Raw genomic sequence first — 18,307 nt, forward strand, 5'->3', positions numbered from 1 at the left:
TAACACTAAACCTAAACCTAACCAAAATCCTAACCCTAACCCTAACCCTAAACCTATCCCAAATCCTAACACTAACCCTAACCCTAAACCTAATGCTAACCCTAATCCTAACCCATACCCAAATCCTAACCCTTACCCTAATGCTAAACCTAACCCTAAACCTAACCCTAACCCAAAACCTAACCCTAAAAAATCCTAACCCTAACCCTAACCTTAACCCATACCCTAACCCTAACCCTAGCCCTAAAAGTAATCAAATCCTAATCCTAAACATAACCCTAACCCTAACCCATACCCAATTCCTAACCCTAATCCTAAACCTAACACTAACCCAAATCCTAACCCTAAACCTAAATCTAACCCATACCCAAATACTAAACCTAAACCGAACCCTAAACAAAAGCTAAATGTAACCCTAACCCTAACAATAACCCAAAACCTAACATTAACCCTAACTCTAACCCTAACCCTAAACCTAACCCAAATCCTAACCCTAAACTTAACCCTAAACCTAATACAAAACTTAACACTAACCCTAACTTTAACCCTAAACCTAAACCTAACCGTAGCACTAATGCTAACCCTAACCCAAATCCAAACCCTAACCTAATCAAAATCCTAATCCTAACCCAAAACCTAACTCCAACCCTATCTCTAAACATAAATCTAATCCTAACCATAACCCTAACCCATACCCTAACCCTAACACTAAACCTAATCCAAATCTTAACCCTAACCCTAACCCTAAACCTAACCCTAACCAATATCCTAACCCCAACCCTACCCCTAACCCATATCCAAACTCTAAACCTAACCCTAAACCCTCCCAAATCCTAATCCTAACCCTAACCACTCTAATGCTAATCCTAACCCTAACCCTAACCATAACCCAAAACCTAACACTAACACTTAACCTTACCCTAACCCTAACTCTAATCCAAATCCTAACCATAACCCTAACCCTAACCCCAACACAAATCATAACCCTAAACCGAACCCTAACCCTAACACTAACCAGAACGCTAAACCTAACCCTAAGCCTATCCCTGACCCAAAATCTATCACTAACCTAACTCTAACCCTAACCCATATCCCAACCCTAACACTAAGCCTATCCCTAACCCAAATCATAACCCGAACCCTAACCCGAACCCGAACCCTACCCAATACCCAAATACTACCCTAAGCCTAACACTAACCCTAACGCTAAATGTAACCCTAACCCTAACCCAAAACCTAACACTAACACTAACTCTAAAACTTACCCTAACCCTAACCCAAATCCTAAACCTAAACCTAACCCTAACCCCAACCCTAACCCAAATCCTAACTCTCACCCATACCCAAATGCAAAACCTAACGTAACCCTAAACCTAAAGCAAGATGTAACCCTAACCCTCACCCTAACACTAATCCAAAACCTAACACTAACCCTAACTCTAACCCTAACCCTAACTCAAATCCTAACCTTTACCCTAACCCTAACCCTAACCCCAAACCAAACACTAACCTTAACTCTAACCCTAAACCTAACCCTAACCCAAATCCTAACCCTAAAACTAACCCTAACCCTAAACTAAACCAAACGAAAATCCTAACCCAAATTCTAACCCTAAACCTAAAGCTAAACGTAACACTAACCCTAACCCTAACACTTACGCAACACCTAACACTAACCCTAACTCTAACCCTAACCCTAAACCTAACCCAAATCCTAACCCTAACCCTAACCATAACCCTAACCCAAAACCTAACAGTAACCCTAACTCTAAACCTAAACCTAACACTAACCTTAGCACTAACCCTAACCCCAACGCAAATCCTGCCCCTAAACCTAACCCTAACCTTAAACCTAACTCTAACCCTAAACCTAACCCTAACCCTAAACCAAAACCTAACACTAACTCTAACCCTTACCCTAACCCTAACCCAAATCCTAACCCTAACCCAACCTTAACCCCAACCCTAACCCAAATCCTAACCCTAACCCAAAACCTAACCCTAACCCAAATCATAACCGTAAACCTAACTCTACCCCATACCCAAATCCTAACCCTAACCCTAACCCTAAACCTAAAGCTAAATGTAACCTTAACCTAACCCTAACACTAACCCAAAACCTAACACTAACCCTAAATCTAACCCTAAACCTAAACCCAATCCAAATCCTAACCCTAACCTTAACCCTAACCCTAACCCAAAACCTAACACTAACCTTAACTCTAAACTGAAACCTAACCCTAACCCTAGCACTAACCCTAGCCCTATCCCAATTCCTAACCCTAAACCTAACCCTAACCCGAAATATAGCACTAACCAAAATCCTAACCCTAACCCTAAACCATATCCTAAACCTAACCCCAAACGAAATCCTAACCCTAACCCTAACCCTAACCCTAACCCATATCCTAACCCTAACCCTAAACCTAACCCTAACACAAAACCTAACCCTAAACCTAACCCTAACCCTAACCCTCACCCTAAACCTAACCCAACCCAAATACTAACTGTAACCCTAAAAATAACCCTAATGCTAAACCTCACCCTAACCTTAACCCTAACCCAAAACCTAACACTAACACTAACTCTAACCCTTACCCTAACCCACATCCTAACCCTAACACTAAGCCTAACTGTAGCCTAACCCTATTCCAAATCCATACCCTAAACATAACTGTAACCCTAAATCTAAACCTAAATCAAAATCCTAACCTTAACCCTAACCCTAACACTAACCCTAATCCAAATCCTAACCCTAAACCAAACCCTAAACAAAATCCTAACTCAAACTCTAACCCTAACCCTAACCCATATCCTAACCCTAACCCTAAACCTAACCTTAACCCAAATCATAACCCTAACCCTAACCCTAAACATAATGCTAAACGAAACCCTAACCCTAACCCTAACCGAAAACCTAACACTAACACTAACTCTAACCCTTACCCTAACGCTAACCTAAATCTTAACCCTAACCCTAACCCAAATCCTAACCCTAGGCCTTCTAGCCTGGGGCAGACCAGGCATGCAGGGGAGGATGTCCCCGGCACCGGCATTTTGCAGCAGGGACTTTTCTTTGCTGGAGACTGTGTGAAACAAGCAGAAGGCTCACTGAGGAGCCAGAAGTAAGCTGGAAGGCTTGCCCATGCTGGGCGTCTTCTAGCCTGCAGTTCCAGCCCAGAGGGGAGCAGCACCCACCGCTGGGGTAGACCGGGCGTGCAGGGGAGCGCGTCCCCGGCACCGGCATTTTGCAGCAGGGACCTTTCTTTGCTGGAGACTGTGTGAAATAAGCAGAAGGCTCACCGAGGAGCCAGAGGTAAGCTGGGAGGCTTGCCCATGCCGGGCACCTTCTAGCCTGCAGTTCCAGTCCAGAGGGGAGCGGCACCCACCGCTGGGGCAGACTGGGCGTGCAGGGGAGCGTGCCTGGCACCGGCATTTGCTGCAGGGAACTTTCTTTAGTGGAGACTGTGTGAACCCAGCAGAATTTCCCCAGAGGAGCCAGAGGTGAGCTGGGAAGGTCGCCCAAGATGCCGGCCAGTACCAGCAACACAGTGTCACAAGGAAGAGAGTAGGAAGTAAAAAAAACCACATGCAACCCAGCAACTCCTCAGCAAAAAAAGCACACCGCAAAAAGAAAACCATCTACCAGATTGCAACGACAGTAACTTGGAAGAACTTCTGAGCCTTCCAGATAGAGAATTTAAAATTGCTGTGATTAAAAAACTGACAGAAGTCATAAAGGAAAACAATGATAAGGGGAAAATAATTAATGACCAGAAGAATGAAATTGAGTCCCTAAAGAGGGAAGTAAAAGAAATGCAGGAGATCAAAGAATTAATGGAGACGCTAAAGAACTCTGGGAAAAGCAATGAAAGCAGAATAGATGAAATGGAAGAACGAATAAGTACTCTTGAAGACACAGAAATAAAAAGAAGTAAAACAGAAAAGGAAGGAGAAGTACGAAGGAAAAAGGCCGAAGAAAGACTTCGGGAACTATCTGACTCCATGAGGAAAGGAAATATAAGAGTTATAGAAATCCCAGAAGGAGAGGAGAGAGATGTAGGAACAGAGAAAATATTCAGGGATATAATTGAAGAGAACTTCCCAAACGCGAAGAAGGAGCTGAAAATTGATATACAAGAAGCAAGAAGAACACCAAATTTCCATGACGAAAGGAATAATACAGCAAGACACATAATAGTAAAGCTCCCAAGAATCCAAGACAAGGAAAAAATAATGAAACTGACAAGAGGGAAGAAACAGATAACATTCAAAGGGAAACCAATCAGACTGACATCAGACTTCTCTGAAGAAACACTACGGGCAAGGAGAGAGTGGAGGGACATAGTCAACAGACTCCAAGAAAACAGATGCCAACCAAGAATACTCTATCCCGCAAAGCTCTCCTTCCTCTATAAAGAAAGAATAAGGACCTTCCCAGACAAACAGAAACTCTGGAATTTTATTACGACTAAACCCCCACTCCAAAAAATACTACAAGGAGTCCTAAAGCCAGAACCTCAGATGGACAAATAACAACAAAAGAAGGCCAAAAAAATTATTAAAAGAATAAATAAATAAAATCAAAGGAAAGACAAACACAATGGCAAATACAGATGCTAACATATCAATATTAACTCTAAATGTAAATGGACTAAACTCTTCAATAAAAAGATACAGAGTTGCAGGCTGGATTAAGAAAGAAAGCCCAACCTTTTGATCTCTCCAAGAAACACATTTAGCTGCAAAAGATAAAAATAGACTCAAAGTTAAAGGATGGAAACCAATTCTACAAGCAAATGGACCAAAAAACAAGGCAGGAACAGCTATACTCATCAGATAAAACAGATTTCAAACTTAAAAAGATAAAAAGAGACCCCAGTGGTCATTACATTATGATCAAGGGGACAATACTTCAAGAAGAAATAACACTCATTAACATATATTCACCAAACGAAGGAGCACCAAAATATATCAGACAACTATTGTCATCTCTGAAAACAGACATCAGAGAAAACACATACGTAGTGGGAGACTTCAACACACCACTATCAACAATGGATAGATCAACAAGATAAAAAATATGTAAAGACACTAAAGCTCTAAATAAGGATCTAGAGTGCTTGGGCTTAACAGACATATATAGAACACAAAACCCAAAAAAAATCTGAGTATACATTTTTCTCAAGTGCACACGGATCATACTCTAGGATCGATCATATACTGGGGCACAAGACAAACAGCAACAGATACAACAAGATTGAAATCATACCAACCATCTTTTCTGACCACGAAGGCATCAAACTAGAAATAAACCATAAAAGGAAGGCAAGGTACTCTCCTACCTCGTGGAGATTGAAACCCACACTACTAGAAGTCCACTGGACTAACGAGGAGATAAAAGAAGAAATTAAAAAATTCTTTGAATTGAATGACAAGGAGGACACCAATTTCCTAAATGTATGGCATGCAGCAAAAGCAGTAATAAGAGGAAAATATATAGCAATAGATTCTCACATTAAGAAACAAGAAAGAACTCAAAGAAACAACTTAATCTCGAAGCTCAAGATCTAGAAAAAGAACAACAAAAAACCCCAAAACCAGTAGAAGAAAAGAAATAATAAAAACCAAAGCAGAAATAAATGAAATCGAAACTAAAAAAACAATCCAAAAGATCAATGAAACCAAGAGCTGGTTCTTTGAAAAAATAAATAAAATAGAGAAACCCCTAGCCATGCTCACAAGGGCAAAAAGGGAGAAAGCACAAATAAACAGGATAATAAATGAAAGAGGAGAAATCACAACGGACACAGCAGAAATCAAAAGACTAATTAATAACTACTATGAACAGTTATATGGAAACAAGTTCAACAATCTAGAGGAGATGGACAAATTCCTACAACTCTACAATCACCCAAAGCTAGATAAAGAAGAAATAGAACACCTAAACAGACCAATTACAAGCAGCGAAACTGAAATGGTAATCAAAAACCTCCCCCAAAACAAAAGCCCAAGACCTGATGGATTTACAAATGAATTCTACAAAACATTCAGAGACGAATTGGTGCCTATCCTTCACAAACTCTCCAAAAAATTGAGAAGGAAGGTACAATACCTAACACGTTCTATGAAGCCAACATTACACTAATAACAAAACCGAATAAGGACAACACAAAAAAGGAAAACTATAGGCCAATCTCCCTAATGAACACTGATGCAAAAATCCTCAATAAAATTTTAGCTATCAAAATCCAACAGTGTATCCATAAGATAATTCACCACGACCAAGTAGGATTCATTCCAGTGACACAAGGAAGGTTCAACATCTGAAAATCAATCAACGTTATCCAACACATCAAGAAAAAGAAATATAAAAACCATATGATAATATCAATAGACGCCGAGAAATCTTTTGACAAAGTGCAACACCCATTCATGATAAAAGCCCTTGAAATTCTTGGGATAAAAGGAACATACCTCAACATCATAAAGGCCATATACGACACGCCAACAGCCAGTATCATTCTCAATGGTGAAAAGCTGAAAGCATTTCCATTAAGATCTGGAACAAGACAAGGATGTCCACTCTCACCACTGCTTTTCAATATAATACTGGAAGTCCTAGCCAGAGCAATAAGACAAGAGAAAGACATACAAGGAATCCAAATAGGAAAAGAAGAAGTCAAACTATCACTATTTGCAGATGATATGATAATATACATAGAGAACCCCAAAAACTCCATAGAAAAACTAATTAAACGCATCAATCAGTTCAGCAAAGTGGCAGGATACAAAATCAACATGCAAAAGTCAGAAGCGTATACACTAACAATAAATCTGAAGAAGAAGAAATGAAAAAAAACATCCCCTTTATTATCGAAACAAAAAAATCAAATACTTGGGAATAAATCTAACAAAACAGGTAAAGGACTTTTACAAAGAAAACTATAAAACACTGTTAAAAGAAATAGAAGATACAAAGAAAAGGAAAGACATCCCCTGCTCATGGATTGGATGAATAAACATTATTAAAATGGCCATCCTACCAAAAGCAATATACCAATTCAATGCTATTCCAATAAAAATTTCAATGTTATTCTTCAAAGAAATAGAATAATTATTGATGAAATTCATATGGAATCACCAAAAAACCCGAATAGCCAAAGCTCTTCTGAAAAAAAAGAAAGGAATGGAGGCATCACACTCCCAGATTTCCGGCTATACTAAAAAGTCATAATCATCAAAACTGCATGGTATTGGAACAAGAACAGACACACAGACCAATGGAATCGAATAGAAAATCCAGAAATAAACCGACAGATTTATGGTCAACTAATATTTGACAAAGGAGCAAAGAATATGCATTGGAGCAAAGAAAGTTTGTTCAATAAATAGTGCTGGGAAAACTGGGTCGCTACATGCAAAAGAATGAAGCTGGACCACTACCTCACACCATACACAAAAACCAACTCAAATTGGATTAAAGAACTAGACATAAAACCTGAAACCATAAAATACATAGAAGGAAATATAGGCGAAACACTACGGGATATGCACATCAAAGACATCTTTACAGACACATCACCCAAAGCAGTGATAGTGAAGGCAAAGATAAACAGCTGGGACTACATCAAATTAAAGATCTTCTGCACAGCAAAAGAGACAATAACAAAAACAAAGAGAAACCCCACTGACTGGGAGAACATTTTTGCACACAACACTGATGATGAAGGACTGATCACAAAAATCTGCAAAGAGCTGATGAGACTCAACAACAAAGAAAATAATCCAGTAAAAAAAATGGGCAGAAGAGCTAAAAAGAAACTTCTCTGAAGAGGAAATGCAAATGGCCAACAGGCATATGAAAAAATGTTCAACATCCCTTGTAATCAGGGAAATGCAAATCAAAACTACCATGAGATACCATCTTACACCAGTGAGAATGGCACATATTAAAAAAACTAGCAACAAGAAATGTTGGCGAGGGTGTGGAGAAAAAGGAACTCTTCTGCACTGTTGGTGGGAGCGCAAACTGATCCAACCACTATGGAGAGCTGTGTGGAGATTTCTGGATCTACTAAGCATAGAGCTTCCATATGCTCCAGCAATTCCACTCCTAGATATTTACCCAAAGGACACAGAAACATCAATTCCAAAGAACACCTGCACCCCTATGTTTATAGCAGCACTATTTACAATAGCTAAGCTTTGGAAACAGCCCAAATACCCAAAAATAGATGACTGGAAAAGAAGATGTGGTACATATATACCATGGAATATTACTCAGCATTCAAAAAAGATAAACACATGCAATTTGCAGCAACATGGATGGCACTGGAAAGGATCATGCTCAGCAAAATAAGCCAGAATAAAAAAGAAAATTACCGGATGGTCTCACTCATAGCAGGAATTTAGAAAACTTACAAAAGGGATCAGGAAAATGAATAACTATAAGAACGTGAATATCAAAATCAACAAAAATCTATGAACCAAAGACACTTTTGGGGGGGTGGGTGGCGGGAGGGGAGGGATTGGGGTCAAAATGGGGGGGTTGCAATTGTATGGGGATATAAAAATAAAATTTATTATTAAAAAAAATATCCTAACCCTACCCTAAAACTAACCCTAAACAAAATCCTAACCCGAACCCTAACCCTAACCCTAACCCAAACACTAAAACTAACATTAAACCTAACCCAAATCCTAACCCTGACCCTAACCCTAACCCTAACCCATACGCAAATCCCAACCATAACCCTAAACCTAACGATAAACGTAACCCTAACCCTAAGCCTAACCCAAAAAAAAAACACTAAGTCTAACCCTTACTGTAACCCAAACCCAATCCTAAACCTAACCCTAACCCTAACCCCAACCTAGCCCGAATCCTAACCCTAACCTGAACCCTAAACCTAACCCAAACCCTAAACGAAAACCTAACTCTAACCCATACCCAAATCCTAACCCTAACACTAAACCTAAAGCTAATTGTAACCCTAAACCTAACACTACCCCAAAACCTAACACTAACCCTAACCCTAAACCTAAAGCTAACCCTAACCCAAATCCTTACCCTAATCAAAAACCAAACACTAACCCTAACTCTAACCCTAAACGTAACACGAACTCTAGCACTAACGGTAACCCTAACGCAAATCCTAATCCTAAACTTAACCCTATCCCTAAACATAACCCTAAACAAAATCCTAGCACTAACTCTAACCATTACCATATCCTAACCCTAACCCTAACCCTAAGCCTAACCCAAATCCTAACCCTGACCCTAACCCTAATCCTAACACATACCCTAAACCTAACCCATACCCCAACACTAAACCTAACACTAACCCTAACCCTAAAGCTAAACGTAGCCTAACACTAACCCTAACCCAAAACCATATCCTAACCCTAACGCTAACTCTAACCCTTACCCTAACCCTAACCCTAAACGTAACCCCAACCCTAACCCAAATCCTAACCCTAAACCTAAACCTAACCCTAACCCTAACCCTGAGCTTAACCAAAATCATAACCCTAACCCTAACGCTAACCCTAACCCATATCCTAACCCCAAACCTAACCCTAAACCTAACCCTAACCCCTACGCTAAACATAACCCTAACAGAAAACCTAACACTAACACTAACTCTAACCCTTACCCTAACCCTAATCCTTATCCCAACCCTAACCCTAACCCTAACCGTAACACTAACCTAAATCCCAAACCTAACCCAAACCCTAAATCTAAGCCTAACCCTAACCTTAACCCTAACCCAAAACCTAACACTAACCCTAACTCTAACCCTAACCCTAACCCATATACTAACCCTAACCCTAACCCAAATCCTAACGCTAACCTTAACCGTGAACCTAAACCAAAACCTTACACTCACCCTTACTCTAACCCTAACCTAACCCTAACCATAGCATAACCCTAACCCTAACCCAAATCCTAACCCTAAACCTAACCCTAACCCTAAACTAAATTTGACCAAAATCCTAACCCTAACCCTAACCCTAAACAAATCCAAACCCTAACCCTAACACTAAACCTAACCCTAACCCTACCCTAACCGAAAACTTTACACTAACACTAAATCTAACCCTTACCCTAACCCTAATCCAAATCCTAACACTAACCCGAACCCTAACCCAAATCCTAACCCTAACCCCAACACTAACGCTAATCCAAATCCTAACCCTAAACCTAACCCTAAACCTAACCCTTACCAAAATCCTAACCCTAACCTTAAACCTAACGCTAACGCTAAATGTAACCCTAACCCTAACAGAAAAATTAACACTAACACTAACTCTAAACTTTACCCTTACCCTTACCCTAACCCAAATCCTAACCCTAACCCTGACCCTAACCCCAACCCTAACCCTAACCCTAATCCTAACACAAACCTTAACCCTAATCCAAATCTTATCACTAAACCTAACTCTAACCCATACCCAAATCTTAACCCAAACCCTAAAGCTAAACGTAACCCTAACCCTAACACTAACATTAACCCAAAACCTAAAACAAACCCTAACTAAAAACCTAAACCTAACCCTAACCTAAATCCTAACCCTAACCCTAAACCTAACCCTAAACCAAAACCTAACACTAACCCTAACTCTAACCCTAAACCTAACCCTAACCCTAGCAATAACCCTAACCCTAACCCTGACACAATATTTAACACTAACCATAACTCTAACCCTAACCTTAATCCTAACCCATATCCTAACCCTATCACTAAGCCTAGCGAAAACCTAACACTATCTCAAATCCTAACCCTAAACCTACCCTAACACTAAACCTAACCTTAACCAAAATCGTAACCCTAACCCTAACCTTAACTTTAAACCATATCCTAAACCTAACCTTAACACTAGCCCTAACCCTAACCCAAATCCTAACACTAACCCGAACCCTAACCCTAACCCATACCCAAATCCTAACCCTAACCCTAACACTGAACCTATGCCTAACCGTAACCCTAACCCAAAACCAAACACTAACACAAACTCTAACACTTACCCTAACCCTAACCCCAACCCTAACCCAATCCTAACCCTAACACAAATGCTAACCCTAACCCAAATCTTATCCCTAAACCTAACTCTAACCCATACCCAAAACCTAACCCAAACCCTATACCTAAACCAAAAGCTAAACGTAACCCTAACCCAAAACCTAACACAAACCCTAACTCTAACCCCAACCCTAACCCTAAACTAAATCCTAACCCTAACCCTAAAGCTAACCCTAACCCAAAACCTAACACTAACCCTAACTCTAACCCTAAACCTAGCCCTAACTCTAGCACTAACCTTAACCCTAACCCAAATCTAACCCTAACCGTAAAACTAACCTAACCCAAATCCTAACCCTAACCCAAAACCTAACTCATATCCAAACCCTAACCCAAACGCTAAGCCTAACGCTAATCCTAACCCTAACCCTAACCCTAAATCTAAACCTAACCAAAATCCTAACCCTAACCCTAACACATATCCTAACACTAACCCTAACAATAACCCTAACCCCTTACCTTAAACCTAACCCTTAACCAAATACTAACCCTAACCCTAAACCTAACCCTAACGCTAAACGAAACACTAACCCTAACCCTAACCCAAAACCTAAAACTAACACTAACTCTAACCCTTACCCTAACACTAAACCAAATCCTAACACTAACCCTAACTCTAACACTAAATCTGCACCTAACCGTAACCCTAACCCATATCCTAACCCTAACCCTAACACTAACCCTAATCCAAATGTTAACCCTAACCCTAACCCTTTACTTAACCCCAAACAATATCCTAACCCTAACCCTAAACCATATCCTAACCAAACCTAACCCTAACACAAATCATAACCCTAAACCTATCCCTAACCCTAACCCAAACCCATACCCAAATCCTATCCCAAATCCTTACCCTAACCCCAAGCCTAACCCAAATCCTAACCCTAACCTGAACCGTATCCCTATGCCAAATCCTTACCCAAAACCTAACTGTAACCCTAACCCAAATCCTAACCCAAACCCTAACCCTAAACCTAAAGCTAAATATAACACTAACCCTAACACTAACACTAACCCAAAACCTACCATAACCCTAAACCTAACCCTAACCCTAACCCTAATCCAAAACCAAACACTAACCCTAACTCTAACCCTAACCTAACCCTAACCCTAGCACTAACCCAAACCCTAAGCCTAACCCTAGCACTAACACAAACACTAACCGAAATTCTAACCCTAAACCTACTCCTAACCCTAAACCAAACCCTAAGCAAAATCCTACCCTAACCCGAACCCTAACCCTAACCCATATAGAAACCCTGACCCAAACCCTAAAAGTAACCCAAATCCTAACCCTAACCCTAACCCAAAATTAACCTTTCCTTAACCCTATTTTAACCCAAAACCTAACACTAAACCTAACTCTAACCCTAAACCTAACAATAACCCTAGCACTAACCCTAACACTAAACCAAATCTTAACCCTAAAACTAATCCTAAACCTAAACCTAAACCTAACCTAAATCCTGACCCTAACCCTAACCCTGACCCATATCCTAACCATAAACTTAACCCTATCCCAAGCTCAAATCATAACCCTAACCCTAACCTTAACCCAAACCCTAACCCTAACGCGACCCCTGAACCTAACATTGTATGTAACGCTAAACCTAACCCTAACCCTGACCCAAACCCAAATCCTAACCCTAACCCTAACCCAAATCATAATCCTAACCCTAACCCATATCCAAATCCTAACCCTAACCCTAACCCTTACGCTAAACATAACCCTAACCCTAACCCTAACACAAACCCTAACACTAACCCTAACTCTAACCCTAACCCTACCGCTAAACCTAACCCTAACCCTAAACCTAACCCAAAAACTAACACTAACACTAACTCTAACGCTAATCCTAACCCTAACCCAAATCCTAACCCTAACCCTAACCCTAACCCAAAACTTAACACTAACACTAACTCTGACCCTTACCCTAACCCTAACTCTAAACCTAACCCTAATGAAAATCCTAACCCTAACCATAACCCTAACCCATATCCTAACCCTAACCCTAAGCCTAACCATAACTCTAACCCTAACCCAAATCCAAACCCTAAACCCAAACCTAACCCTAAACCTAACCCTAACCAAAATCCTAACCCTAAACATAACCCTAATCCAAATCCTAACCTTAACACTATCCCTAAACCTAACCCTAACCAAAATCCTAACCCTAACCCTAACCCTAACATATATCCTAAACCTTACCCTAAGCCTAACCCTAACCCAAATCATAACCCTAACCCTAAACCTAACCCTAACCCTAATCTATACCCAAATAATAACCCTAACCCTAATCTAAACGTAACCCTAACCCTAACCGAAAACCTAACACAAACTCTCACTCTAACCCTTACGCTAACTCTAATCCAAATCCTAACCCTAACACTAACCCTAACCCTAACCCAAACACAAATCCTAACCCTAACCCTAACACAAAACCTAACCCTAACTCTAACCCTAACCTAACACTAACACAAATTCTAACCCTTACCCTGTCCCGATACCAAATCCTAACCCTAACCCAAACCTTAACCCCAAACCTAACCCAAATCCTAATAACTCTAACCCTAACCCTAACCCAAATCCTAACTCTAAACCTAAATGTAACCCATAGCCAAATCCTAAACCTAATCCTAAACCTAAAACTAAGGCTAAATGTAATCTTAACCCTAACCCTAACACTAACCCAAAACCTAACACAAACCCTAACTCTAACCCTAACCCTCAACCGAACCCAAATCCTAACCCTAAACTTAACCGTAACCCTAATCCAAAACCTAACATTAACCCTAACTCTAAGCATAACCCAACCCTAACCCTAGCACTAACTCTATCCCTAACCCAAATCCTTACCCCAACCCTAACCCTAACCTTAACCAAAATCCTAACCCTAACCCTAAACTTTACCCTAAACCTAACAAATACCCAAAAACTAACCCTAACACTAACCCTAACACTAACGCTAAACATAACCGTAACCCTAACCCTAACCCAAATCCTAACACGACCTCTAACCCATACCCTAACCCAACCCTAACCCTAACCCAAAACCTAACACTAACCCTAACTCTAAATCTAAACCTAACCCTAACCCTAGCACTAACCCTAACCCAAATGCTAACCCTAACCCGAAACCATACCCAAACCAAAATCCTAACCCAAATCCTAACCCTAACCCATATTCTAACCCTAACGCTAACCATAACCTTAATGCTTAACCTAAACCTAACCACTACAAAATACTAAACCTAACCCTAACCCTAACCCTAACCCTGACCGTATGCTAACACTAACCCAAACCCTAACACAAAACCTAACTAAACTAACTCTAAACCTCACCCTAACACTAAGCCAAATCCTAACCCTAACCCTAAACCTAACAAGAACCCTAACCCAAATCCTAACCCTAACCCGAACCCTATCCCTAACCCAAATCCTAACCATAAACCTAACTCTAACCCTTACCCAAATCCTAACCCTAAACCTAAAGCTAAATATAACCCGAACACTAACACTACCTAACCCAAAACCTAACACTAAACCTAACTCTAACCCTAACCCTAACCCTAACCCTAACCCAAAATCAACACGAACCCTAAATCTAACCATAAACCGAACCCCTACCCTAGCACTAACCCTAACCCTAATCCTAACCCTAGCACTAAAACTAACCCAAACCCAAATCCTAACCCTAAACCTAATCCTAACCCTAAACCTAACCCTAACACTAACCATATCCCAAACCTAACCAAAACCTAAACCTAACCCAAATCCTAACCCTAAGACTAACCCTAACACAAATCTAACCTTAACCCTAACCCTAAACCTTACCCTAAACCTAACACATACCCAAATACTAACTCGAACGCTAACCCTAACCCTAACGCTAAACCTAACCCTAACCCTAACCGAAAACCTAACACTAACTCTAACCCTTACCCTAACCATAACCCAAATCCTAACCCTAACCCAAACACTAACCCCAACCTAACCCATATCCTAACCCTAACCCTAACCCAAAACCATACACTAACCCTAACTCTAACCCTAACTCTTACCCTAACCGTAACCCTAACCCACATCCTAACCCTAACACTAATCCTAACCCTAATCCAAATCCTAACCCTAACTCTAACCCTAAACCTAACCCGAACAAAAATCCTAACCCTAACCCTAACCCTAACCCTAAACCATATCCGAACACTAACCCTAACCCAAACCCCATCTCAAATCATAAACCTAACACTAACGCTAACCCTAAACCTAACCCTAACCCATACCCAAATCGAAACCCTAACCCTAATGCTAAACGTAACCCTAACACTAACGCAAAACGAAAACCTAACATTAACACTAACTCTAACCCAAATCCTAACCCTAACCCAAATCCTAACCCTAACGCTAAATCTAACCTTAACCCTAACCCTGACCCAAAATCTAACTCTAACGCTAACCCTAAACCTAACCCATATCCTAACCCTAACACTAAGCCTAACCGTAAACCTAAACTATCCCAAATCCAAACCCTTAACCTAACCCTAAACCTAAACCTAAATCTAACCAAAATCCTAAGCCTAACCCTAATCCTTATCCATATTCTAACCCTAACCCTAACCCTAGCCTTAACCCTAACCAAAATCCTAACCCTAACACTAACCCTAACCCTAACCCATACACAAATCCTAACCTGAACCCTAACGCTAAACCTAACCCTAAAACTAACCCTAACCCAAAACCTACCACTAACACTAACTCTAACCTTTAACCTAAGCCTAACACAAATCCTAACACTAACCCTAACCCTACACCAAACCTAACCCAAATCCTAACCCTAACCCAAATCCTAAACCTAAACCTAAATCTAACCCACACCCAAATCCTAAACGTAATCCTAACCCTAAACCTAAAGCTAAATGTAACCCTAACCCTAACCCTAACTCTAACCCAAAACCTAACACAAACATTAACCCTAACCCTAAACCTTACGCTCAACGTAACACTAACCCTAACCCTAAAAGAAAACCTAACACTAACACTAACACTTACTCTAACCCTAATCCATATATTAACCCTTCTCCTAACCCTAACCCAAATCCTAACGCTAAATGGAACCCTAAACCTAACACTAACCCTAATGCTAAACATAAGCCTAACCCTAACCCTAAAACAAAACGTAACAATAACCCTAACTCTAACCCTAACCCTAACACTAAACCTAACCCTAACCCTAACCCAAAACATAACACTAACACTAACTCTAAGGCGAAACATAACCCTAACCCAAATACTAACCCTAACCCTAACCCTAACCCAAAACCAAAACCTAACACTAACACTAACTCTAACCCTTACCCTAAATCTAACCCTAAACATAACCCTAAAGAAAATTCTAAAACTAACCCTAACCCTAAACATAACCCATATCCTAACCCTAACCCTAACCCTAACACAAATCCTAACCCTAACCCTTACCCTAAACCTAACCCATTCCCAAATACTAACCGTAACCCTAACCCTAACCCTAACGCAAAACCTAAGCCTAACCCTAACCGTAACCCCAAACCTGACACTAACACTATCTCTAACCCTTACCCTAACCCTAACCCAAATCCTAACTTTAATCCTAACCCCAACCCTAACCCAAATCCTAACCCTAACGCTAACCGTAACACTAACCTAAAACCAAATATTAACCCTAACTCTAACCCTAACTCTAATGCTAACCGTAACCCTAACCAATATCCTAACCTTAACCATAATCCTAACACTAACCCTAACCCTAATCCAAACCCTAACCATAACACTAACCCTAAACCTAACCCTAAACAAATCCTAACTCTTACCCTAACGCTAAACGTAACACTAACCCTAACCCCAATGGAAAACCTAACACTTACACTAACTCTAACCCTTACCCTAACCCTAATCCAAATCCTAACCTTAACACTAACCCTAACCCAAATCCTAACCCTAAACCGAAACCTATCCTAACATTAACCCTAAAGCTAAACCCAACCCCAACCCTAAACCTGACCCAAAACCTCACACTAACCCTAACTCTAACCACAATCCTAACCATAACCCATATCCTAACCCTAACACTAGGCCTAGCAATAACTCTAACCCTATCCCAAATCCAAACCCTAAACCTAACCATAAACATAAACCTAACCCTAACCAAAATCCTAAACCTAACGTATCCCATATCCTAGCCCTAATCCTAACCCTAACACAAATCCTAAACCTAAACAAACCTGAACCCTAACCCTAACCCATAACCAAATCATAACCCTAAACCTAACCCTTACCCTAACGCTAAACCTAAACCTAATCCTAACCTAAAACCTAACACTAACACTAACACTAACCCTTACCCTCACCCTAAAAAAATTCTAACCCAAGCCTTAACCCTCACCCCAAACCTAACCCAAATCCTAACCCTAACCCTAACCCAAATCCTAACCCTAACCCTAACCCTAATCCAAATCTTAACCCTACCCCTAACCCTAAATCTAACCCATACCCAAATCCTAACCCTAACCCTAAACCTAACCCTAACGCTAAACGTAACCCTAACCCTAACAGAAAACCTAACACTAACACTAACTCTAACCCTTACCCTAACCCGAATCCAAATCCTAAACCTAACCCTAACCCTAACCCTAGCCCTAACCGAAATCCTAACCCGAACCCGAACCCTAACACTAGTACTAACCCTAACCCTAACCCAAATCCTAACCCTAAACCTAACAATAACCCTAAACATAACCCTAAACAAAATCGTAACCCTAACACAAACCCTAACCCTACCCATATACTAACCCTAAATCTAACCCTGAACCTAACCCAAATCCTAACCCTAACCCTAACCCATACCCAAATACTAAAATTACCCTAACCCTTACCCAAATGCTAAACCTAACCCTAACTCCTAACCCTAACCCAAAACCTAACACTAACACTAATCCAAAACTTACCCTAAGCCTAACCTAAACCTAATCCTAACCCTAACACTAAACCCAACCATAACCCAAATCCTAACCCTAACCTGAACCCTAACACTAACCCAAAACCTAACACTAACCCTAACTCTAAACCTACACCTAACCCTAACCCAAATCCTAACTCTAACCCTAATAGTAACACTAACCCAAATCCTAATCTTAAACCTAACCCTAACCCTTACCCTAAACCTAAACCATACCCAAATACTATC

General features: G+C 40.4%; 1 long non-coding RNA gene across 1 annotated transcript in view; it reads right to left on the reverse strand.

Moving 5' to 3' along the window:
• Positions 1–9,933: 9,933 nt before the first annotated feature.
• Positions 9,934–18,307, reverse strand: part of LOC311188084 — a 9,805-nt gene continuing 1,431 nt past the window's right edge. Inside the window, exons 2-3 of the long non-coding RNA XR_014617113.1 lie at positions 10,550–10,615; positions 9,934–9,976 (exon numbers count right to left, since the gene is read on the reverse strand). This is a non-coding gene — a long non-coding RNA (uncharacterized lncRNA). The remainder of the gene's footprint in view (positions 9,977–10,549; positions 10,616–18,307) is intronic.

Source organism: Talpa europaea (assembly GCF_964194135.1).
Source record: "Talpa europaea genome assembly, contig: HAP1_SCAFFOLD_164, whole genome shotgun sequence".
Lineage (NCBI taxonomy): Eukaryota > Metazoa > Chordata > Mammalia > Eulipotyphla > Talpidae > Talpa > Talpa europaea.